Consider the following 27,593-nt stretch of genomic DNA (forward strand, 5'->3'; position numbering starts at 1 on the left):
TCATTATTTATCGAGTCATTCATTAGCTATTATTACCATCAGAATATCCCAATTATTAAAAAGGCCAGCTTCTACATTATTGTACCTTTTTTCATTACCATTGTAAGCATCTTATTGTGTCTGTAGGTTTGAGTAAATTTAGTGGAGGGTAAACGCAAGTGAACACAAAATTTACCCAAAATAGTTTTTGCCATGTAGTAAAGGTGCTTTGCAGTCCACCCATAGACTTAGATAGACATCGCTCCATTGTATCTGTCTGTCCCATTATGGGGTCAGCATGCTCTTGTGGGGTCAGCATGCTCATGCTCTCTATTACGGGCAGCATGCTCTTGAGGCATCTTAATTTTGAAGTAGTCAATTTTCTTCTTCTACTACTACTATGAGATGGAAAGCAAACCTGCAGTGTGTTGTTTTAAAGGTATAAATCAAAATGTTGCAGATTTACTGCCACCTGCAGTTATGGAATGTTTACTCATGAGTATAAAGACTCCTACAATGTTCCCGTGGTGCCCCAACTTCCTAGTTAATTAAAGTTTACATGATTAGTTTAATCACGTAAGGGATAATTACACATAGAGAATTGATTTGAAAATATAATAGCCTTCACATTTAATGATAGTCACGCTTCGACACATAGCTTGGGCACCATAAGCCACTTTGTTCTAGTCCTTCAGGCTACTATCTCTATCTTGAGTCACACACTCACATCTTATCTATGAATGCAGGCTCAGTCAGACCGGAGACATATGTCTCACATGCACCACTAATCATAGAATGGAATGTGGCTATAAAATATTTTATCACCAAGCCATCACTTAATCAGTTGCCAACTCAAACTTCAAAAGACTCCTCTCAGTTCACTCAGAATGAAAAGAAAGAGTTCTAAGAACCCTACTTTATGTCACATGGAATGACGCTGGAGAGACGAAGCAGGTACGGGGAGTCAAACATTTAATAAAGAACGGACATGGAATTAGACAGGAACAGCGTCAGCAAACAGGTAACACAAACAAAAGACAATCAATACAGTAGCGGGGAACAGAGCAAGAGAACTGACAAATATAGGGGAGGAAATAAACAGATGAGTGAGTCCAGGTGAGTCCAATATCGCTGATGCACGTGATGAGGGAAGGCAGGCGTGCATAATGGATGGAAGGAGTGTGTGATGCAGGGCAGCCTGGTGCCCTCAAGCACCGGGGGGGTAGCAGGAGCAGACGTGACAGCACCCCCCCTCTTTGGGTGCCACCCGGCGTTCCACCTGGGTGAACCAGCCGAGACATGGGTGCTGGGCAAGCCGGTTGGGGCGTGGGAGCCCAACGAACCGGCAGGAGTGTGAGAGCCTGGCGAGCCGGCTGAGGCATGGAAGCCAGACAATCCAACTGAGTCAAGACGCCTGTCGATCCTACTGCAGCGAGGGAGCCCGATGATCCGGTGGAGAGTGACGTGGGATGGGAAGCCGCCGAGCCAACTGAGGCAAGGAAACCTCTTAAGCCAGCCAGGGCGTGAAAGCCCGACGGGCTTGGCTTAGGCACCCCCGGTTCCATCGGCGGCGACCCAGAGCCGATGCCACCATACCAACCGGAACACCAGTACTCCCCGATGCTTTGTGTGATGGTCTTCTGTATTCTGTCACATGGAATGACGCTGGAGAGACGAAGCAGGTACGGGGAGTCAAGCATTTAATAAAGAACAGACATGGAATGAGACAAGAACAGCGTCAGCAAACTAATAATACAAATAAATAATTAAGCCAATTTGTATATTGCTGATTGATGATTTATGTAAGGGTTTGCGACATTCAGGAATGAGACTGATGGGGTAATAATGCATTAATAGAAGACTGTAATCGACAAGATATGAAAATATCTGAAGAGTTCATTCGGGAAATAGTCTTTAAATATTTTCCTGTGGTGCCCTGACTTCCTAGTTAATTAAAGTTTACATGATTAGTATAGTCACGTAAGGAATAATTACAGATAGAGAATTGATTTGATAATATAACAGTCTTCACATTTAATGATAGTCACGCAACGAGACAAGGCTGGGGCACCATAAGCCACTTTGGGTTCATCCTGTGGTCATCTGCCTCTGGTGTTATTTCCCAGAAGCAAGGATGAGAATAAACAATGAAATGTTTGTCCTATTCATTCAGGCTACTATCTCTATCTCGAGTCACACACACACCACATCTTATCTATGAATGCAGGCTCAGTCAGACCGGAGACATATGTCTCACAAGCACCCCTAATCATAGAATGGAAATTGGCTGTAAAGTTTTTTAGCACCAAGCCATCACTTAATCAGTTGCCAACCCAAGCTTCAAAAGAATCCCCTCAGTTCACTCAGAATGAAGAGAGAGTCCTAAGAACCCTACTCTATCGCATGAAAACAACCTTTCGGTAAAAAAACAGCATCATAACATAATCTTGTAATTTTCAAGTCAGTTTGTCAAATTTCTGCCCATCTAGAGCTGCCCCGGTCAACTGTAAGTGCTGTTATTGTGAAGTGGAAACGTCTAGCAAACAACAATAGGCCACACAAGCTTACAGAATGTAACTGCTGAGTGCTGAAGCCAGTAAAAATCATCTGTCCTCGGTTACCCCCGTGCACAAAGTGAGGTCCATAGAGAAATGATTTGTTGAGATCCGTGTGGAAGAACTTTACTGGCCCGTGCAGAGCCCTAACCCTAACCCCATCGAAAACCTTTGGGTTAATTGGAACGCCGACTGCGAGACAGGCCTAATCGCCCAACATCAGTGCCCATCCTCACTAATGTTCTTGTGGCTGAATGGAAGCAAGTCCATACAGCAATTTTCCAACATCTAGTGGAAAGCACTGTCCACAGGCATGTGCTGAAATCACATCAAATCTTGAATCGTGCCATAGATTTGCTTTCCAAGGTTGTGAATGTCTTTGCTGCGGTCCCAGACACAACAAAGATATCATGCAGGCCACTTTAGACGTCCTTATTTAGAAAAACATTTTTTTATTTTTACAAATAATTAGGTCTGTAGGTCTGCATTAGGCTCATGGTCATATCCCTATATATGCCATAAAGTGCTGGCACATCGATAGGCAGTGCATATGAAATTATTTTACTTTTCAACCACGTTTTAGTTTTCTCCTTTCATCCAGCGTCTGGTCAGAATAACACTGGCCTAGACTGAGGCTATGTTCCTATGACCATTATGGTATCCAGTAGTAGGCTACCCCCCCCAACTAACACACAAACATCCCCACACACCCGCCCCTTCATTCTTTACATCCGTCACACCCACCCCCGCCCACTAACAGGCACCACTCTCTGCCTTACTGAACAGGCCTAAAAACATCACGTCAAAGTTAACTTTTTTTATCATTAAATATAAAAAATACACATTAAAACATTATGAAAATGTAATACATCATTGCATTGTAGGTGCCAATAGTACACCATGCATCACTCCCTGTCTATTTTTACTCCAGTGCATCTGACTGCAGCAACCAAGCTCAGTCTTTCCTGTTTCATACATCTTTAAGGGTTTGTTTGAACCATCATTAAATGTGAAGACTGTTATATTATCGAACCAATTCTCTATGTGTAATTATTCCTTACGTGATTAAACTAATCATGTAAACTTGAATTAACTAGGAAGTCAGGGGCACCATGGGAAACTGTTTAAAGAGTCTCTATTTCCCGAATGAACTCTTCAGATATTTTCATATCTTATCGATTACAGTCATCTATTAATGTATTATTACCTCATCAGTCTCATTCCTGAATGTCGCAAACCCTTGGATATATGCACGAACCCTAAATTAAATCATGAATCAGCGATATACAAATTGGCTTATTTATTTATTAACTAACTAATCAATCACAGAATTACATAAACACACACATGATAGTTATACATTGGTTACTCACATGATACACTGAAAAGTCCCTAGTGGGCTAAACCGAAAAGACTGCTTGGTAGACAAAGGAAAGGGGTGGGGACAGTTCAAGAGCGGGAAACTCAGAGTAGACCCACGTACATATAGTTCACTACACTCATGGAAATGCTAATACTTTGAACATGCACAGCCGCTCATTTGAAAATAAATTGCAATTTATATATTTACGAGTGTATGCCTTTGTTGTCTCTCTCTGTGATAGCTGGATCCGTCTGCTGGAAAGTCAGTCGACAGAAAGTCTCTGGTTTGTCCACCAGAGATCAAAGTCTTTCGTAGTTGTAGCTTGTTCTAATGGATACGTCAGGCATATCATTCGGTTGTTCGATCAGTTGCGTTTACCAGACTAAAGTACTTAAACAGCTGCAGACTGAATAATTGGTCTTTAGTTTGTAGATTTCTTAACCATTTCAGCGTGGGGATGATCCCCACGTTCTCTGGTCTTGTCCTTCGGTAGAGTTGTTTGCAACATCTGGCTCACGCCGTAGTCTGCTTGGTCTATATAATCAAATCAAATCAAATTTGATTTGTCACATGTGCCGAATACAACAATGCAGTTTTAAGAAAATAAACAAACAAAAAAAAGAGATAAGAATAGCAAATAATTAAAGAGCAGCAATAAATAACAATAGCGGGGCAATATACAGGGGGGGGTAACGGTACAGAGTCAACATGCGGGGGCACAGGTGTCAAGGTAATTGAGGTAATATGTACATGTATGTACAGTTATTAAAGTGACTATGCATAGATAGTAACAGAGAGTAGCAGTAGCATAGAAGGGGGAGGCAATCCAAATAGTCTGGGTAGCCATTTGATTAGGTGTTCAGGAGTCTTATGGCTTGGGGGTAGAAGCTGTTCAGATGCCTCTTGGACCTAGACATGGCACTCCGGTACCGCTTGCCGTGCGGTAGCAGAGAAAACAGTCTATGATTAGGGTGGCTGGAGTCTTTGACAATTTTTAGGGCCTTCCTCTGACACCGAATGGTATAGAGGTCCTGGATGGCCGGAAGCTTGGCCCCGATGATGTACTGGGCCGTACGCACTACCCTCTATAGTGCCTTGTGGTCGGAGGCTGAGCAGTTGCCATACCAGGCAGTGATGCAACACGTCAGGATGTGCTTGATGGTGCAGATGTAAAAAGGATGTAAAACAGATGTAAAACGGGGGGGCTGAGCATGCACCCCTGATGGGCCCCCGTGTTGAGGATCAGTGTGGCCGATGTGTTGTTACCTACCCTCACCACCTGGTGGCGGCCTGTCAGGAAGTCCAGGATCCAGTTGCAGAAGGGGGTGTTTAGTCCCAGGGTCCATAGCTTAGTGATGAGCTTTGAGGGCATAAAGGTGTTGAAATCTGAGCTCTAGTCAATGAATAGCAATCTCTCATAGGTGTTCCTTTTGTCCAGGTGTGAAAGAGCAGTGTGGAATGCAATAGAGATTGCATCATCTGTGGATCTGTTGGTGCAGTATGTAAATTAGAGTGGATCTAGCGTTTCTGGGATAATGGTGTTGATGTGAGCCATGACCACCTTTTCAAAGCATTTCATGGCTACAGATGTGAGAGTCCGGGTTGGTAGTCATTTAGACAGGTTACCTTAGTGTACTTGGGCACAGGGACTGTGGTCTGCTGTGAAGGGAGTAGTACACAGCGTTGTACGAGATCTTCAGTTTCTTGGCAATTTCTTGCATGGAATAGCCTTAATTTCTCAGAACAAGAATAGACTGAAGAGTTTCAGAAAAAAGTATTTGTTTCTGGCCATTTTGAGCCTGTAATCGAACCCACAAATGCTGATGCTCCAGATACTAGTCTAAAGAAGGTCAGTTCTATTGCTTCTTTAAGCAGCATAATAGTTTTCAGCTGTGATAACATAATTGCAAAAGAGTTTTCTAATGTTCAATTAACCTTTAAAAAGTATAAACTTGGATTAGCTAACACAACGTGCCATTGGAACACAGGAGTGATGGTTGCTGATAATGGGCCTCTCTACTCATGTAGATATTACATAAAAAATCTTCCGTTTCCATCTAAATAGTCATTTACAACATTAACAATGTCTACACTTTATTTCTGATCAATTTGATGTTATTTTAATTTACAATTTTTTAAATTTCTTTCAAAAACTAGGACATTTCTAAGTGACCCCAAACTTTTGAAAGGTAGTATATATATATATATATATATATATAATAAAATAAAACCTTGGCACACTATTTTGGGGGAGTTTCTCCCATTCTTCTCTATAGATCCTCTCAAGCTCTGTCAGGTTGGATGGTGTGTGTTGCTGAACAGCTATTTTTAGGTCTCCCCAGAGATGTTTGATGGGGTTCAAGTCTGAGCTCTGGCTGGGCCCCTCAAAGACATTCAGAGACTTGTCCTGAAGCCACTCCTATGTTGTCTTGGCTGTGTGCTTAGGATCATTGTACTGTTGGAAGGTGAACCGTCGCCCCAGTCTGAGGTACTAAATTGTAGAACAATAGACATCAAAACTATGAAATAACACTTATATTTGATGGCAGCTTTGCACACTCTTGGCAATCTCTCAACCAGCTTCATGAGGTAGTCACCTGGAATGCATTTCAATTAACAGGTGTGCCTTCTAAAAAGTTAATTTGTTGAATTTCTTTCCCTCTTAATGTGTTTGAGCCAATCAGTTGTGTTGTGACAAGGTATACAGAAGATAGCCCTATTTGGTAAAAGATCAAGTCCATATTATGGCAAGAACAGCTCAAATAAGTAAAGAGAAATTACAGTCCATCATTACCTTAAGACATGAATGTTAGTCAATATGGAACATTTCAAAACCTTTGAAAGTTTCTTCAAGTGCAGTCGCAAAAACCATCATGATGAAACTGGCTCTCATGAGATACGGCCACAGGAATGGAAGACCCAGAGTTACCTCTGCTGTGAAGGAGAAGTTACCAGCCTCAGAAATTGCAGCTGAAATAAATGCTTCACAGAGCTCAAGTAACAGACAAATGTGAGATTTTGGTTCCAACCGCTGTGTCTTTGGAGACGCAGAGTAGGTGAACGGATGATCTCTGCATGTGTGGTTCCCACCATGAAGCAGGAGGTGTTATGGTGTGGGGGTGCTTTGCTGGTGACACTGTCAATATGTATTTAGAATTCAAGGCACACTTAACCAGAATGGCTACCACAGCATTCTGCAGCGATTAGCCATCCCATCTGGTTTTTGCTTACTGGGACTATCATTTGTTTTTCAACAGGACAAGGACCCAAACCAACCCCAGGCTGTGTAAGGGCTATTTGACCAAGAAGGAGAGTGATGGAGTGCTGCATCAGATGACTTGGCCTCTACAATCACCCGACCTCAAACCAATTGAGATCGTTTGGGATGAGTTGGACTCCAGAGTGAAGGAAAAGCAGCCAACAAGTGCTCATCATATGTGGGAACTCCTTCAAGACTTTTGGAAAAGCATTCCAGGTTAGCTTTTGTAGGGAAGCTAATTATCCATCATGTATGACATTCCTGGGAGTGTGTAAACTTGAATTTTTTATTACCATGGCATTTTTGTTTGTTCTCTAGTCATGTCCTTGAAAATGTATAAATTGACCAATTAGGCACATTTGGCAAACTCCTGTCATTCTGAAACGTTGCACATACACTGCTGCTTGCTTGTGGACAACATCTCAATTTACACCTAGACTCCTATCTCAATGTATGGCCTTTCTCTTCCATTTCATGATGATGAAATGATGATGAAAAAAAAGAAATATGTATTTTTGTTTGTATTATCTTTTACCAGATCTAATGTGTTATATTCTCCTGCATTCATTTCACATTTCCACCAACTTCAAAGTGTTTCCTTCAAATGGTATCAAGAATATGCATATCCTTGTTTCAAGTCCTGAGCTACAGGCAGTTAGATTTGGGTATGTTATTTTAGGCGGAAATACAAAAAATGGGTCCGATCCTTGTAACCATAATATTTGTTGTAATATTTGTTCGGTCTTTTCTGGTGGATTAAACTGAAATTGCAACCAACATTCTATGGCTTGTTTTAGAAATAGCAATATTTTGTGGATGATTTCATTTTCAAATAACAGAAAGTGAGAGGCTGTAATCTGAATAAAGGGGAAAAGGCCATTCTTGAACATGGGGTGAGACCTTCTTGCTAATCTGCTAGAGAACCAGTTCCGATTTAAGTATACGTTTTGAATGACTGAAGCCTTTAGTGAGAGGTCTAATGCTTCAATATTTAATCATTTCTGTTCTCTGAATTCATATTCATTATATAAATTGGCAGTTAATTTTGTCTGGCTTGCTGTTCCAAATAAAATGACATTTTTGTATATATATTTTGCATATATTTTAAAAACAAGTCGCTAAGTGTAGGCAAGGTCATAAGCAAATAGGTAAATTGGGATATGACTAAAGTGTAAGGAGCATAACAATGTTGACAGGTGTTCATAAGCAGGGGTGACAGTACCCACCCCCCTAGGGGTGCCACCCGGTGTCAAACCTTGGCGAGCTTGACGGGCCCGGATGAGACATGGGAGTTGGATGAGCCGGCTGAGGCGCGGGAGCCCGACAAGCTGGCTGAGGCTCGGGAGCCCGACGAGCCAGCTGAGGCGCGGTAGCCTGACGAGCCAGCTGAGACGTGACGTGGGAGCCTGCCGAGCCAACCGAGGAAAGGAAACCTCTCGAGCCAGCTAAGGAGTGGAAGCCCGACGAGCCAGCTGTGGCACCCCCAGTTCCTTCGGCAAACTGAGGAACAGACTTATATATATATATGTTCAAAATGGCACCGAAGAACATGGCTGGCGTTTTACATTCTCCCAAACAATTGTGATATTTTGTTAATTTTATGCATTTTGTGTAACTTATTTTTTTACTTATTGTGTACATAAGGCTGCTGCTCCCATCTCTTGTGACCGAAAATATCTTTGGACGATTACTCACCACGGACTGGAAGAAACTTTTTCCTTTAACGAGTCCGATGATATCCTGCTTTCACTGGAACAGGCCCAGATCCATGCCTTTTGCGTGAAGAAAAGACGCAGGAAAAGGGGCCGCAGATCGTGCAGCCTTCTGAGAATCTGAGCGAGTAAACTCCCACTGCCATCTGTTCTTCGGGCTAACGTGCAATCATTGGAAAATAAAATTGATGACCAACAATTAAGATTATCCTACCAACGGGACATCAAAAACTGTAACATCTTATGTTTCACCGAGACGTGGCTGAGTGACGTTATGGACAATATAGAGTTAGCGGGATTTTCCATGCACCGGCAGAACAGAGATGCTACCTCTGATAAGACGAGGGGTATTGCTATTTGTCAATAACAGCTGGTGCACAATGTCTAATTTTAAAGAAGTCTCGAGGTATTGCTCTCCTGAGGTAGAGTACCTTATGATAAGCTGTAGACCACACAATCTACCAAGAGAGTCTCATCTACATTATTCGTAACCGTCTATTTACCACCACAGAATGAAGCTGGCACTAACAGCTCTCAACCAACTCTATAAGGCCATAAGCAAAGAAGAAAATGCTCACCCAGAAGCGGCGCTCCTTGTGACCTGGGACTTTAATGCAGGCAAATTTAAATCAGTTTTACCAAATTTTTACCAGAGAAAAAAAAATCCTAGACCACCTTTACTCCACAGACAGAGATGCATACAAAGCTCTCCACCGCCCTACATTTGACAAATCTGACCGTATTTCTAATCTCATGATTCCCGCTTACAAGCAAAAACCTAAGCAGGAAGTACCAGTGACTAACTCAACATGGAAGTGGTCAGATGACACGGATGCTACACTACAGGACTGTTTTGATAGCACAGACTGGAACATGTTCCGGGTTTCATCCAATGGCATTGAGGAGTATGCCACCTCAGTCATCGGCTTCATCAATAAGTGCATCGATGACGTCGTCCCAACAGTGACTGTACTTACATATCCAACCAGAAGCCATGGATTACAGGCAACATCCGCATCGGGCTAAAGGCTAGAGCTGCCGCTTTCAAGGAGCGGGAGACTAACCGGATGCATATAACAAATCCCGCTATGCCGTCAGATGAACCATCAAACAAGCAAAACGTCAATACAGGACTAAGATTGTATTCTAATCTCTGATGCTCGTCGGATGTGGCAGGGCTTGAAAACTATTACGGGCTACAAAGGAAACCAGGACGCGAGCTGCCCAGTGCCTACCAGACGAGCTAAATGCCTTTCATGCTCGCTTCGAGGCAAGCAACACTGAAGCATGCACGAGAACACTGTCTGTTCTGGATGACTGTGTGATAACACTCTCGGTAGGCGACATGAACAAAACTTTAAACAGGTCAACATTCAAAGACTGATTGCCAGGACTTGTACTCAAAGCATGCGCGGACCAACTGTCAAGTGTCTTCACTGACATTTTCAACCTCTTCCTGGCCGAGTCTGTAATAGCTACATGTTTCAAGCAAACCACCATAGTCCCTGTGCCCAAGGAAGCGAAGGTAAGCTGCCTAAACAATTACCGCCCGTGGCACTCACATCGGTAGCCATGAAGTGCTTTGAAAGGCTGGTCATGGCTCACATCAACAGCATCCTCCCGGACACCCTAGACCCACTCCAATTCGCATACCGTCCCAACAGATCCACAGATGACGCAATCTCAATCGCACACTGCCCTTTCTCACCTGGACAAAAGGAACACCTATGTGAGAATGCTGTTCATTGACTACAGCTCAGCGTTCAACAACATCTTGCCCACGAAGCTCATCACTAAGCTAAGGACTCTGGGACTAAACAACAACTTCTGCAACTGGATCCTGGACTTCCTGTGGGCCACCCCCAGGTGGTAAGAGTAGGCAACAACACGTCTGCCACGCTGATCCTTAACCTCTTAAGTCGACCCTCTACTTTTTTGAACATTCTGTTAAAAATCGCGCAACATTTCAGCGCCCTGCTACTCATGCCAGGAATATAGTATATGCATTTGCTTAGTCTGTGTGGATAGAAAACACTCAGACGTTTAAAAAACTGGTTAAATCACTGCTGTGGCTTTACCAGAACGGCATTTACATCGAAAAGCACAGGAAAAACTGATCACTGAAAATGGGAAAATATATCCATGCGCCACTTGAACCCATTGATAAAGGTGAACCACAATTAATTGACTGAGGTTGCAGTACCTACAGCTTCCACACGGTGTCTAGAGTCTTGTCATTTCCCGTCGAGTTTTTTCTTGGTCAAACACATGCAGGACACCGTATCTCCTCCGGTCTAGGACCGGATATTTTCGTTGAGTTTCTAGCCGGACATTTTTCCAGACGGACAGCTAATGATCTTTACATCGCCTCCTGATGAATTTTATTTTTTTCGTTTATCACACAGTCTACATATAACGATATCTAGGCTTTATATGGACCGATTTAATCGAAATAAAGACCCAAATAGTGTTTATGGGACATCTAGGAGTGCCAACAAAGAAGATGGTGAAAGGTAATGAATGTTTTCTATTTTATTGTGCGGTTTGTGTAACGCCGAAATGCTAATTATTTTGTTTACGTCCCCTGTGGGTCTTTTGGGGTGTTGCATGCTATCAGATAATAGCTTCTCATGCTTTCGCCGAAAAGCATTTTAAAAATCTGACTTGTTGCCTGGATTCACAACGAGTGTAGCTTTAATTCGATACCCTGCATGTGTATTTTAATGAACTTTTGAGTTTTAACTAATACTATTAGCATTTAGCGTAGCGCATTTGCATTTCCAGAGCTCTAGTTGGGACGCAAGCGTCCCGAGTAGAAGCAACAGGTTAACACTTGGGTCCCTCAGGGGTGTGCACTTAGTCCCCTCCTGTATTCCCTGTTCACCCATGACTGCGTAGCCAAACACGACTCCAACACCATCATTAAGGTTGCTGACAACACAACAGTGGTAGGTCTGATCACCGACCATGATGAGACGGCCTATAGGGAGGTCAGAGAACTCGCAGTGTGGTGCCAGGAAAACAACCTCTCCCTCAATGTGAGCAAGACAAAGGAGCTGATCGTGGACTACAGGAAAAGGAGGGCCGAACAGACCCCCATTAACATCGACGGGGTTGTAGTGGAGCGGGTCGAGAGTTTCAAGTTCCTTGGTGTCCACATCACCAACGAACTGTCATGGTCCAAACATACCAAGACAGTTGTGAAAAGGGCATGACAAAACTTTTTCCCCCTCAGGAGACTGAAAAGATTTGCATGGGTCCCCAGATCCTCAAAAGGTTCTACAGCCGCACCATTGAGAGCATTGGCACTGGTTGCATCACCGCCTGGTATGGCAACTGCTCGGCATCTGACCGTAAGGCACCACAGAGGGTAGTGCGAATGGCCCAGTACATCACTGGGGCCAAGCTTCCTGCCATCCAGGTCCTATACAATAGTCGGTGTCAGAGGAATGCCCATAAAATTGTCAGAGAATCCAGTCACCTAAGTTATAGACTGTTTTCTCTGCTACCGCACGGCAAGCGGTAACAGAGCGCCAAGTCTAGGACCAAAATGATCCTCAACAGCTTCTACCCCCAAGCCATAAGACTGCTGAACAATTAATAAAATCATAGCTGGACAATTTATATTGACTCCCCCTCCCTTTTTTACACTGCTGCTACTCGCTGTTTATTATCTATGCATAGTCACTTCACCCCTACCTACATGTACAAATTAAGTCAATTAACCTGTAGCCCAGCACACTGATTCGGTACCGGTGCCCCGTGTATATAGCCTTGTTATTTGTTATTTTCACAACTCTTCTTGAACTGCACTGTTGGTTAAGGCCTTGTAAGTAAGCATTTCACGGTAAAGTCCACACTTCTTGTATTCGGCGTATGTGACAAATAAAGTTGGATTTGATTTAGGAGCTGCAATCAACAAAGTAATGGAGTCCAGGTGAGTCCAAAGATGCGCTAGTGCGCGTAACAATGGTGACAGGTGTGCGTAATGATGGGCAGCCTGGCGCCCTCGGGTGCCAGGGATGGGGAGCAGGAGCAGGCATGACATAAAGAGTTAATCAGAGTATTTTTTCCATAGACAGGTATTTTCCTTTCCACGGTAGCAAGATCTTATCTATTTTTGCCAACTTTCTATTAAAATGTATTGTAGTGCGATCACTTCTTTCTTTCCAGATACGAATACAGAGTATGTCTTCTTCACAACTTTCTATTAAAATGTTTTGTAGTGAGAATATGAATACCGAGTATGTCCACTTCACCGTCAGATCATTTTATTACTACACGGTATTGTAAAAGTTATATTTTAGTGATCCAAGAAGTAGAGTTTGCTGATGTGGCAACGATCCTGATTGAAGATGATAGTTTCGAATACCAGCTGCCGAAGCACCAGCGCTGTGCTTGCCTCCTACTCAACATAGTATCTACAGTCGATGCCCTGAAAGCAACATCCAGTGAGGCTTACAAAAAAGTGTCCCACTCAACATTTGTCAAGTACCAAGCACTTTGGAACAAAGGCGGAAGATCCACACTTGCAGCCAAAACAGTTGAAGATGCTTGCGACCTCCAGCTGTTGCGCCCGAATGCTACAAGGTGAAACTCTAGCGTCATGGCTGTAGAAAGACTCCTAATCATCCAGCCGTTGATTACTGTAGTTAAATCAGGTGAACTGGTTAGTGGGCCCCATTTGTATAGGGTTATGAAACACAGTGTTATTGTTTTGTTTTTGTCATAGGTTCAATCTCGCTGAACTTGCCTTCCTCACAGAGTATGCTGCCACCATGAGCCCAGTCGCAAAGGCCATCAACATCCTTCAGACTGAAGCCAAAGTCCAGATGGGGTGGCTACTTCAAACTCTCAACCTGCTGATCACAAAACTTAACCAAATCATGTTGTCCTTGAAGTACTGGTGGATGCGCTACAGCTGGGACTGAAGCAACGCTTCAGCCACATGTTTCAAGGCCCTAAACTGATCGCAGCTACAATCCTTCTCCTCAAATTCACAACAACGTGGACAAAGGATGAAGCCACCATCAGAATGAGTAAGACAACGTGGTTAATGAACAATATTTCATTATTCATAAACAACTGTGTGCAGTATACATGTTGACACTTCATAGATTTGAGAACCACCCATTTAAACTACAATCCTGACTTTGTGGTTCACTGTGAGTCACCTGGACTCAAATCCAACTTTACTTAGCCCTGTTGCTTGTTTATATAGATGGGGGATGGGGATGGATTAATGTAGGCATACAAAAAACATAACTGCAAGATTTCTATTGTCATCTCCCTATTTCAGGAATGGACTACATCAAGGACCACATAACCCTTGTTGCATCTAGGTGATGGCACCAGTTCATCAGACGAGGAGGACTTCTTCTCTGCCATGAAGACGTCTCAAGCACAAGAAATCTCCTAACAGCTGGACGGATATCTGGCCTGTTCAGCTGATCATATGGAGTTGCTCAAGTACCTTCCCAGCAGTCTGTAAGCTGTCTCTGCGGCTAAACACACCCTTACTTGCCACAGCTGCCTGTGAAAGGCTGTTCAGCACTGCAGGACTTGTTTTCATCCCCAGGAGAACAAAGCTAGATTCTATCAACTTTGTAAAACAGCTTTTACTGAAGATGAAGAGCAAATGCGTCAACTTCAAGTAATGACAGCTTAAAACCTCTTGAAACTAGGGGGCACTATTTTCATTTTTGGAAAAAATAACATTCCCAAAGTAAACGGGCTATTTTGTCAGGACAAGATGCTAGAATATGCATATCATTGACAGCTTAGGATAGAAAACACTCTAAAGTTTCCAAAACTGTAAAAATAGTGTCTGTGAGTAATAACAGAACTGATATTCCGGGTTGGAGCGAGCGGTCGCATCTGCACTCGGTCCGCAGGTAGTTTCATTTCATTACATTTCATTATAGTACAACGGTTTGATTTGTCTAATCTTAGCAATTTCTTCTTAGCTAGCTACATAGCCGTCTTTGTATCATAGATAATTGCGTAATTATCGTATTTCGTCGTCCTAACGCAGTCTACACTGCCCTGCAGCTAGCCAGCTAGCTAACGTCCACCGTTAGCTAGTCCACCGTCTACCGATTAGCAGCACAACTATTACACTCAACTGAACAACTTGATTAGTGTAGTGTTAGCTAGCTACATAGTTGTCTTTGCTGTCTTCGTATCCAAGATAATTGTGTAGTTTAGAGTGTGTAGTTTTATGTCGTCCTTAACGTAGGAGACTCTGCTAGCTAGCCAACGTCTACCGAACAGAACTTCTGCACTCAACAATCCGGTCGCATTTCGCTTCGCTCCACAGGTAGAATCACATTTTTCATTTCATTTCATTACAGTACAACGGCTTGATTTGTTTGATCGTAGCTAGCTACATAGCTAGCTACATAGCCGTCTTTGTATCAAAGATAATTGTGTAGTCTAGAGCGATTTCCTAGGTTAGCTAGCCAGCTATTGTCGTTCTTTTAACGCGTCGTAACGTAATCAACACTGCTAGCTAGCCAGCTAGCCCCGAATAGCAGCACAGTAGAAACTATTACACTCAACGGAACGACTTGATTAGTGTAGTGTCAACAACGCAGCCAATGCCAGCTAGCCTACATAGTCAACAACGCAGCCTCTGCCAGCTAGCCTACTTCAGCAGTACTGTATCATTTTAATCATTTTAGTCAATAAGATTCTTGCTACGTAAGCTTAACTTTCTGAACACTCGAGACGTGTAGTCCACTTGTCATTCCAATCTCCTTTGCATTAGCGTAGCCTCTTGTGTAGCCTGTCAACTATGTGTCTGTCTATCCCTGTTCTCTCCTCTCTGCACAGACCATACAAACGCTCCACACCGCGTGGCCGCGGCCACCCTAATCTGGTGGTCCCAGCGCGCACGACCCACGTGGAGTTCCAGGTCTCCGGTAGCCTCTGGAACTGCCGATCTGCGGCCAACAAGGCAGAGTTCATCTCAGCCTATGCCTCCTCCAGTCCTCGACTTCTTGGCACTGACGGAAACATGGATCACCACAGACAACACTGCTACTCCTACTGCTCTCTCTTCGTCTGCCCACGTGTTCTCGCACACCCCGAGAGCTTCTGGTCAGCGGGGTGGTGGCACCGGGATCCTCATCTCTCCCAAGTGGTCATTCTCTCTTCTCCCCTTACCCATCTGTCTATCGCCTCCTTTGAATTCCATGCTGTCACAGTTACCAGCCCTTTCAAGCTTAACATCCTTATCATTTATCGCCCTCCAGGTTCCCTCGGAGAGTTCATCAATGAGCTTGATGCCTTGATAGCTCCTTTCCTGAGGACGGCTCACCTCTCACAGTTCTGGGCGACTTTAACCTCCCCACGCCTACCTTTGACTCATTCCTCTCTGCCTCCTTCTTTCCACTCCTCTCCTCTTTTGACCTCACCCTCTCACCTTCCCCCTACTCACAAGGCAGGAAATACGCTCAACCTCATCTTTACTAGATGCTGTTCTTCCACTAACCTCGTTGCAACTCCCTCCAAGTCTCCGACCACTACCTTGTATCCTTTTCCCTCTCGCTCTCATCCAACACTTCCCACACTGCCCCTACTCGGATGGTATCGCGCCGTCCCAACCTTCGCTCTCTCTCCCCGCTACTCTCTCCTCTTCCATCCTATCATCTCTTCCCTCTGCTCAAACCTTCTCCAACCTATCTCCTGATTCTGCCTCCTCAACCCTCCTCTCCTCCCTTTCTGCATCCTTTGACTCTCTATGTCCCCTATCCTCCAGGCCGGCTCGGTCCTCCCCTCCCGCTCCGTGGCTCGACGACTCATTGCGAGCTCACAGAACAGGGCTCCGGGCAGCCGAGCGGAAATGGAGGAAAACTCGCCTCCCTGCGGACCTGACATCCTTTCACTCCTTCCTCTCTACATTTTCCTCTTCTCTCTCTGCTGCTAAAGCCACTTTCTACCACTCTAAATTCCAAGCATCTGCCTCTAACCCTAGGAAGCTCTTTGCAACCTTCTCCTCCCTCCTGAATCCCCCTCCCCTCCCCCTCCTCCCTCTCTGCAGATGACTTCGTCAACCATTTTGAAAAGAAGGTCGACGACATCCGATCCTCGTTTGCTAAGTCAAACGACACCGCTGGTTCTGCTCACACTGCCCTACCCTGTGCTCTGACCTCTTTCTCCCTCTCTCTCCAGATGAAATCTCGCGTCTTGTGACGGCCGGCCGCCCAACAACCTGCCCGCTTGACCCTATCCCCTCCTCTCTTCTCCAGACCATTTCCGGAGACCTTCTCCCTTACCTCACCTCGCTCATCAACTCATCCCTGACCGCTGGCTACGCCCCTTCAGTCTTCAAGAGAGCGAGAGTTGCACCCCTTCTGAAAAAACCTACACTCGATCCCTCCGATGTCAACAACTACAGACCAGTATCCCTTCTTTCTTTTCTCTCCAAAACTCTTGAACGTGCCGTCTTTGGCCAGCTCTCCCGCTATCTCTCTCAGAATGACCTTCTTGATCCAAATCAGTCAGGTTTCAAGACTAGTCATTCAACTGAGACTGCTCTTCTCTGTATCACGGAGGCGCTCCGCACTGCTAAAGCTAACTCTCTCTCCTCTGCTCTCATCCTTCTAGACCTATCGGCTGCCTTCGATACTGTGAACCATCAGATCCTCCTCTCCACCCTCTCCGAGTTGGGCATCTCCGGCGCGGCCCACGCTTGGATTGCGTCCTACCTGACAGGTCGCTCCTACCAGGTGGCGTGGCGAGAATCCGTCTCCACACCACGTGCTCTCACCACTGGTGTCCCCCAGGGCTCTGTTCTAGGCCCTCTCCTATTCTCGCTATACACCAAGTCACTTGGCTCTGTCATAACCTCACATGGTCTCTCCTATCATTGCTATGCAGACGACACACAATTAATCTTCTCCTTTCCCCCTTCTGATGACCAGGTGGCGAATCGCATCTCTGCATGTCTGGCAGACATATCAGTGTGGATGACGGATCACCACCTCAAGCTGAACCTCGGCAAGACGGAGCTGCTCTTCCTCCCGGGGAAGGACTGCCCGTTCCATGATCTCGCCATCACGGTTGACAACTCCATTGTGTCCTCCTCCCAGAGCGCTAAGAACCTTGGCGTGATCCTGGACAACACCCTGTCGTTCTCAACTAACATCAAGGCGGTGGCCCGTTCCTGTAGGTTCATGCTCTACAACATCCGCAGAGTACGACCCTGCCTCACACAGGAAGCGGCGCAGGTCCTAATCCAGGCACTTGTCATCTCCCGTCTGGATTACTGCAACTCGCTGTTGGCTGGGCTCCCTGCCTGTGCCATTAAACCCCTACAACTCATCCAGAACGCCGCAGCCCGTCTGGTGTTCAACCTTCCCAAGTTCTCTCACGTCACCCCGCTCCTCCGCTCCCTCCACTGGCTTCCAGTTGAAGCTCGCATCCGCTACAAGACCATGGTGCTTGCCTACGGAGCTGTGAGGGGAACGGCACCTCAGTACCTCCAGGCTCTGATCAGGCCCTACACCCAAACAAGGGCACTGCGTTCATCCACCTCTGGCCTGCTCGCCTCCCTACCACTGAGGAAGTACAGTTCCCGCTCAGCCCAGTCAAAACTGTTCGCTGCTCTGGCCCCCCAATGGTGGAACAAACTCCCTCACGACGCCAGGACAGCGGAGTCAATCACCACCTTCCGGAGACACCTGAAACCCCACCTCTTTAAGGAATACCTAGGATAGGATAAAGTAATCCCTCTCACCCCCCTTAAAAGATTTAGATGCACTACTGTTCCACTGGATGTCATAAGGTGAATGCACCAATTTGTAAGTCGCTCTGGATAAGAGCGTCTGCTAAATGACTTAAATGTTAAATGTAAATATTGCAGGCAAAATCCTGAGAAAAATCCAATCAGGAAGTGACTCATGTTTTGAAAGCTTTGCGTTCCGATGCGTCCGTATTGAGCAGTGAATGGGCTATCAACCAGATTCCTTTTTCTACGTATTCCCCAAGGTGTCTACAGCATTTTGACGTAGTTTCACGCCTTTATGTTGAAGAATGAGCATAAACGACTACATTGCGTAAGTGTCCGGCTGAAGGCTCTCAGAGTAATTCTTGCGTAATAGTCAGAGGTAGCTATTTTTCCTCCCGGTCTTACTGAAAATACAGCTGTCCCAATTGATATATTATCGAATAGATATTTGAAAAACACCTTGAGGATTGATTATAAACAACGTTTGCCATGTTTCTGTCGATATTATGGAGCTAATTTGGAATATTTTTCAGTGTTGTCGTGACCGCAATTTCCGGTCGAATTCTCAGCCAAACGTGAAGAACTAACGGAGTTATTTTGGCTACAAAAATAATATTTTTGGAAAAAAGGAACATTTGCTATCTAACTGGGAGTGTCGTGAGTGAAAACATCCGAAGCTCATCAAAGGTAACCGATTTAATTTGATTGCTTTTCTGATTTTCGTGACCAGGTTGCCTGCTGCTAGCTAGGCATAATGCTATGCTAGGCTATCGATAAACTTACACAAATGCTTGTCTTGCTTTGGCTGTAAAGCATAATTTCAAAATCTGAGATGACAGGGTGATTAACAAAAGGCTAAGCTGTGTTTCAATTTATTTAACTTGTGATTTCATGAATATGAATATTTTCTAGTAATATTTTTTGTCTGTTGCGTTATGCTAATTAGTGTCCGTTGACAATTCTCCCGGATCCGGGAGAGGGAGTTCCAAGAGTTAACGCTAGCAAGCCCAAGGACAGGGATGCCTTATAAGTTTTGTTAATTTATGGTTAAAATTCCAAAGTTATAAGTGACCTTGTTAAAAAAGCATCACCTGACACACTTATTTCTAATACAGTTCCATCAGTGGTAATGTCCTCCTATTCTTGCAGTGAGGTTGTTCTATACATGTACGTTTGATGAGCTAATTTCTACATTTTTCTTTGTTGATATAGGGTTTTATTATAGGATGTCTAAAGCAAAGTGACTTTGATTGTAAGCACTTACATTTACTGGCTATATTCCTTCCTTAAATCTAAGCCTACGGCGTTAGCTGCGCCTGTTCCACATCAGTTCACTCCTGACACATTGTGGGGCATGTGAAAGACCATATTGATTCAGACTATTTGCCTTTCATTGCGAAGGGTTTTGTTTCTATGTTAGGAAGTAAGGACCTAGTGCCAGTGAAGATCCTGAGAGACACAGGTGCCTCTGAATCGTTTGTGTTGGAATCTGTTTTACCCTTCTCCGCTGAGACTGATTCGGGGAATAGTGTTCTAATTAGCGGAATAGGTTTGAACACTGTTAGTGAACACTGATGTTGGATTGTGGACTGGTGAAAGGTGAGGTTGTTGTGGGGGTGTGTCCTTCGTTGCCTATTGAGGGTATCGATGTTATCCTTGGGAATAACTTGGCTGGTGAGCGTGTGTGGCTTGTCGTGTTTCCATCTCTAGTGGTTTCCACTAAGGCGTCATTTGTAGGGATTCCTGACGCGAGTGCGCAGAGTTTCCCAGACGTGTTCTCTGCGTGTGCAGTGACGCGTTCTATGAGCAGTGGCGAACTGGTCACTGCGCCGACTAACGAGAATACCACAAAGATGTCTGTACTGCTTTCCCTGTTATCCCGTTATCTGTATTCCGCTCCGATCTAATCAATGTGCAACGGACTGACCCCACATTAGAAGAGTTGCGTGACCAAGTTGTACCTGTGGAACAGTTGGGAGATCTCGCCCATGGCTATTTTCTCAAAGGCGATGTCCTGATGAGAAAGTGGGTGTCTCATGGTAGTTGTAGCTTATTGTAGAAGTAGAAGTCTCATTCAAATTTCTATAGATGGTTGACATCTAGTGGAACCCCTAGGAAGTGCAAAATCATGAATATCTCAAGGGGATTTCATTGGGAACTGGTGAATACATACCAAGCTCATATTTCTCACTTTCTGTTTTGATTTCTCTTGCCATATGAGTTCTGTTATACTCACAGACATCATTCAAATAGTTTTAGAAACGTTAGTGTTTTCTATCCAATACTGCTAATAATATGCATATATTAGCAACTGAGACTGAGGAGCAGGCCGTTTACTTTGGGCAACTTATTCATCTAAGCTACTCAATACTGCCCCCCAGCCATAAGTAGTTTAACATGATGTCGTGGTCTGTGATGTTTTGAACATCAATGATCACGCGTGGAGGCATCTTTTTCTCAGCTTTACAAGAGTCTTACATAACTCAAATCCTTCTCCCCACTGATGGTTTACAGGCATCTTTTTCTCAGCTTTACAAGAGTCTTAAATAACTCATTTCCTTCTGCCCACTGTTCACTGTTATTGACAATTTGCTCAATCACACTAAAGCCAATAATGGGATGAGATAGATCTACCCTAAGTCTACCCTTCATCATGAACACTGGGATGACTAGTTATTTAATGTCAGTTGACTATGAGGCCAGTTTGGTAGTCATTTCTATCCAACCTACATAGGGCATGTCATTCCATTGGCAGCTACTATCTTTAGTGAGTCAGGTGAATCAATTCTATCTGAAACATTTCTCAGCCTAACCAGGTAAGTTTTCATAATTCCACAGTTCATCAATGGTGAACCAGTGTCCCACAAGGCTTGAGAATCTAGGATACAGTCGGCAGAACAATTTGAATATGTATCTGCTTATAATTTCCAACATTTTGGTAGGCTGTTTGTTAGTCAACTTTACTTTAATTAGATACATGCAGCTTCTCTTCTGTCATTATGTTTTTATTTATTTGTATTTATTTAACCTTTAGTTAATAATGCAAGTCAGTTAAGAATAAATTCATATTTACAATGACGGCCTATACCGGCCAAACCTGGACGATGCTGGGCCAATTGTGTGCCACACTATGTGACTCCCAATCACGGCCGGTTGTGATACAGCCTGGATATTGCCCTAGAAGACAAAAAAAACCTTGCTCACCACAATGTCATAAATCGATAGAATGAATGCTTCAATCTGGTAGACATCTGTAAAGTTCTCTGTGATCTCTGCTTCTTTCAAAGAGCAAAAACGCAAGAACAAAAAAATGGGAAAGATTACCTGTGCAAAATTTCCAAATGACAGAGGTAAATCCAAAATGCAAAACAGTTTTTATTTGGTTTGAGCTTTCCTGAAAGGTTAGTTATTCTGAAAATTAACAGCTAGTCTTACAGATGCAATAAGTGCTCTGATGGAGAGAAAAAAATGGATTCTCAAATATGCAACACTCCAAAATACATCTCTTACAGACACAATATAATTGTAATGTGGTCTGTGTGTAGCTGGTGTAGAGGAGTCAGGTGCAGGAGAGCAGATGTGAGTAAATAAACATACCTTACTCAAAATATACAAATGCAATACAAAAAGAGAGCCCACATTAACGGGCCGTACTACATACAAACAATTACTCACAAACAGACATGGGGGAACAGAGGGTTAAATAATGAACAGGTAATTTGGGAATTGAAACCAGGTGTGTAAGACAAAGACAAAACAAATGGAAAATGAAAAGTGGATTGGCGATGGCTAGAAGGCCGGTGACGTCGACCGCCGAACGCCGCCTGAACAAGGAGGGACCGACTTGGGGGAAGTCGTGATAATATTTACTCCTAAAATTACTCTAACATAATCAGATCACACAGCCCTTGGAAAGTCATAACTGCAGAGGCGGAACATCAGTGATTAAACTGTGAAGATTATTCTCGCGCAAACTCAACATGAGTCTGCTTATCATCCTTTTTAAAGTTCTAAATCGTTGGCGGTAAGCCTCAGTAACCAATTTGTAAATCTGGAACACAGCCATTTTAACCTTATCATAACTGACACTGTCGGGTACACTAAGAGCTGAATATGCTTCCTGCGCTTTACCAGTCAGCAAACAATGCAACATTAAAGTGCGGTCAGAATCAGGCCAACTCCTAGCGTCAGCAACACGCTCAAACAACGAAATAATGTATCAGGGTCCTTTTCATTAAATTGAGGCAACAACCGTAAGTTCCCAACAATATCAAATGTGTCTGGGGCACGACCAAAAGAGGAACGACCCCTAGGTAAATCTGGGTCACCTTCCGAGAGCAAACTCTCGCCTTAGAGCTTTCCTTCCCTAACCAACTCTAGCCGCTCTTGTTGCAGCTTGATCTTAGCACGCGCCATATCCTGTTTAAATTCTTTTTCATATTTTAACCGATCAGCACACTCCAAATCTTGTTTAAATTCCAATTCCTTTTCATACTTTAGCTGATCAGCATGCTCCAAATCCTGTTTAAATCCCAGTTCCTTTACATACTTTACATGATCATGCTCTAGCTTCTCACGATCATGCTCTAGTTTCTCACGATCATGTTCTAGCTGTAACAGAAGCAGTTCTTTCTGCTGTTCAAAAAGAAGACTACTAGGACTAACCGATGGAGCGGTCATTGTGACGTTACGGGGAGACGGCAAGTCCTCAGCAGAGGCTGCCCCAGTGGTAACTTCAAGAATACCACTCTCCATCAGATTGGCCTTCAATATCAACCTAATAGAATTTTAGACTTATCACTAATTTCAACCTTGTAGTGTTCAGCAACCTTCAACAGCTGTTCTTTAGTACATAATTCTAACAGTTCCTCTCTACGTAAGACGCCATATTCACAAGAAAAAAAAATCTTGCTCTTCTCCTCTGCTGAGCTCACCAGACCACAACCAGAGAAATGACAATCACACTGGGCACCACAGAAACCTACAGTAACTCAACCCTAGTCTTTGTGCGGATTTGCGGTGGGTAATTACACACTGTAGCCCGCTGGCAAGGAAATAAACTCCCCAGCACGCTGGCAGATTCCCCCAAGCCACGGATGTGCCCCCGAGACAACTGCTCAGTCCAGACACCACAAAAATAACAAACAAAATAACCATGCCCAACGTATTCCAAAGTGAAACACGTCGCTAAGCCTAATAGAGGATTTTTTTTATATAGCTCCGGGTAGCTAGTGTCACTACCCTACCCAAATCTCCCACTGAGGTACACAGCCGATTGTACTCACCTCCTCGGACCGATGTCCCAACAGCGAGTAGAGCAAGAGTCTCCAGCCTGGGCAGGGGCCTGGAAACTAACCAATATACTTTCTCCAATGCAGCACACAACGAACTATCCACTGCACCAAACAAACGAAACCAGTACTGGGCACCAAACATTACAATTCAAACAAGCTGTAACAAAAGATGCAAACAAAGCACCTACAGAGTTTAACATTAACTCCACGTTTTGCCCCAAACACAACACACATACTAGTAAGCCAAATGACACTAGTATTAGTCCTTCATAATGCAACAAAGTACTATATGCCAAAATGTCTAGGAACCAATCTTATGATCCCGGACGAGCCCCCACTTGTCACGAACCGGCTCAAAGCCCATAACAAAAAGGGAGACAATGTGGAGATAAAGAATAACAAAATATATGTATTTAACTGAAGTAAAGTAAACACAATTAACAATGCTGTGTGTTTAGTCAGTAGTGAGTGGTCGCATGCATACATGTGATAATGAGGGGTGTTGAAAGGTGCCAACGCAAACAAACCAAATAGCCACAAAAATGCCACAATCAAATTCTGTCTGCGTCTGCATGGAGAGAGTCTCCTCTGTGAATGGTGAAGTGATGTATTTATCCTAGGACACACCTGAGCCCAGGTGTGTCCCATTTCTCTGACGATCCTCCCGGCTCCGCCCACCGACATCCTGTTAAGGAAAACAAGAGCAAAGAGACAGAATCCGGCAGACAGAGTGGGAGGGTGTAGATCGCACAACTTTGCTGATATGAGACAGGTTCTTGTGGCCGTACATGCAAAGAGAGATAGAGCATTGTGTCATGACAAGCTGCCTGAAAGAGAAAAAAAACTAGTGGGCTAAGCAGCAGCATTAGCAATGTCTTTCAAAATGAGACATCTCACAAATGTCGAAACTCAATGACAATGATTCTGAATATGTCAGTGACAGTGAGGATCTGTCCCCAAACCTTGTGGCCATTGAGGACCCTGAATCTGAGGACCCCTTGCCTACCGACGAACTCCCAGATCCCTCTGAAGATACTGGTAGTGATGTAGGCAGACCAACAGTTGGTGAAGTACAGTAGGTCTGTAGAAGAAGGAAGTCCTTCAGCCATTTCACCCTTCCTGGCCCTGATGTTGGCTTTGATGAGTCCCAGTCTGGACTGCAAAGCTCCTTTTTTTGTAATTGGACAAAGAGTTCACATTCAAATCAAATACGAACTGCGTTATGCAATTATATTGACATCTCACCCACCTCACCACTCCCTCAGAGTTAATTTCTGCAAATGTATATAGTTATGATCTTTAAGAATAGGAAGTTAGGATAGCCTAAACATGTGAAAGTTGGTTTGGTGTCTCTAGCTTGAACAGTTCAAGAGTTACTGTTGGTGAGTTAATTTATGCTAATTTAAATAGTTATAGTTGATTAAAACTCTTTAAGCATTTGAAGTTAGGAAAACCTGAACATGAAAACAATGGTTTGGTGTCTCTAGCAAGAATGGTTCAAGAGTTACTGTTGGTGAGTTAATTTATGCTAATTTAAATAGTTATAGTTGATTAAAACTCTTTAAGCATTTGAAGTTAGGAAAACCTGAACATGAAAACAATGGTTTGGTGTCTCTAGCAAGAATGGTTCAAGAGTTACTGTTGGTGAGTTAATTTATGCACATTTATATAATTGTAGTTTATAAAAATAAAAAAAAATTGGAAGTTAGGATTGCCTGAACTTGTGAATTTGGTTTGGTGTCTCTAGCTTAAATAGGTTCAAGAGATACTGTGGGTTGGTTATTTTATGCTAATTTAAGCAAAAGTATATAATTATAGTTAATTTATGTAGTTATAGTTGTTAAAAGTATTTAAGAATTGGAAGTTCGGATAGGCTGAACATGAGAAAGCTGGTTTGGTGTCTCTAACTTGAAGAGTTCAAGATTTACGGTTGGTGAGTTCAATTATGCTAGTTTATATAGTTATCGTTGATAGAAATTCTTTAAGCATTTGAAGTTAGGAGAGCCTGAACATGAGAACATTGGTTTGGTATCTCTAGCTTCAATGGTTCAAGAGTTACTGTTAGTGAGTACTTTATGCTAATTTATGCTAACTTATATAGTTCAAATTGATAAAGGTTTTTAAGAATTAGAAGTTAGGATAGCCTCAACATCTAAAAGTTGGTTTGATGTGTCTATCTTGAGCAGTTCAAGAGTTACAGTTCAACTCTTTACAGACCGACAGCTCTTCAGAGACAGCTCCATAACACCATGGCAGTACTAAATTCCATGGGGAAAATAATGGGGACCGTAAAAATATCTGAACACTATGACGATTATGCGCCCACACACACACTCAATTACACGCTCTGCTTACACATGCGGATGGACACACACACACTTGATCTCGCTCTCTTCACTCACTTTCTCTCTCCTCTCCTCTCCCTCTCTTTTATTATCAAGAACTTCTCTATAATTCTATGTTTTTTGTTTGTCTTTCTTTTGTATGTCTTTGTCCACATGTTTACCCATGTTTACATCAAGCAATGGAAAGATATCAGAACAGGGATGTTGGGGAATAATAGCATATTGTACGGGATACATTTGTACTGTAGTGAAGCCAACTCTGTAGTAATGCAATGTCTCTTTCATAATCATGTGAAACGTCAATTACTATGGAAATGCTGGGATGTGTTTTTCTACTAAAATTATGTTTAATGTAATTATGATGCAACTATGATGGTGATACGATATGGATTACAATTATTATGCTGAATATTAAGGCCATATTCACTTCATGTTACAAACATACACACTCAACCATGCAAATTGGCTTGGTAATTATTTATTTGGACATCACACATATAATCGTACTCTTATCCAGAAATCATACACACATCCAATATCACACACGTAGTATCCTGACCCATATTTGTTGTTTCACATCTGTGGCACTGGCTCACAGGCAAACAGGCAAGGGAATAAAAAAGATCAAAAATAACTAAAAGAGTTGTTTCCAGCAAACTGACTTTTTGTGGATAAAAGGCTGTGCATGATGACGTAGTGCACATACAAAATACTTTTACCATTAAATTCCCATGAATGAAAAATACAAGTTGGATACAATGGGTTTCCATATTTCCATCTCTACTGATGGTTTGTCACAAAAACTGTGCCCACTCTGGTCTTGGAACATGCGCTCTAGCCAACAGCTTGCAGATACAGTGCGGGTTGGCTACCTACATTATGAAATTATTATGGATAAGAGTGATATTATTTGTATTTGACAAATGGCAACCAAGCATCAATCATCATGTCACCAGAATAACACCCTCGATATTTATTGGAAAGACACGTCAAGCTTGCACCTTGCACATTTACCACCCTGTGAAGTTCATAATTTATTTAATCTGTAGCCGAATAAACTGCATTCTTTCCCAAGTCACAGTGGGTAGACCACACGGCATTTCATCACGTGACTCCAAGTTTACTTCGATATGATGGTTATTATATCATTTCAACCGGCATTTCTCACGTTATTAATTTTACCGACAGAGATCCCACAATGTCGAACGAACAAATTGTCTGTCTGCATTTATAAAATTGTACACGCATTTCATGTTTCCATCAGCCCAGTCGTGAATTTTTTTAAAGCTTCAGGTAATTCATCCACATACAAGTTTTTGTCATTTTTTTAATATAATATATTGTTGGGGGGTT

General features: G+C 43.3%; 1 long non-coding RNA gene across 1 annotated transcript in view; it reads left to right on the top strand.

The window, feature by feature from the left end:
• The window catches only part of LOC115131818 (uncharacterized), a 25,117-nt gene extending 17,182 nt beyond the window's left edge, over nucleotides 1-7,935 (top strand). Inside the window, exon 3 of the long non-coding RNA XR_003864008.2 lies at nucleotides 7,155-7,935. This is a non-coding gene — a long non-coding RNA (uncharacterized LOC115131818). The remainder of the gene's footprint in view (nucleotides 1-7,154) is intronic.
• The last annotated feature ends 19,658 nt before the right edge of the window (nucleotides 7,936-27,593 follow it).

This window comes from Oncorhynchus nerka, linkage group LG7 (genome assembly GCF_034236695.1).
Source record: "Oncorhynchus nerka isolate Pitt River linkage group LG7, Oner_Uvic_2.0, whole genome shotgun sequence".
NCBI lineage: Eukaryota > Metazoa > Chordata > Actinopteri > Salmoniformes > Salmonidae > Oncorhynchus > Oncorhynchus nerka.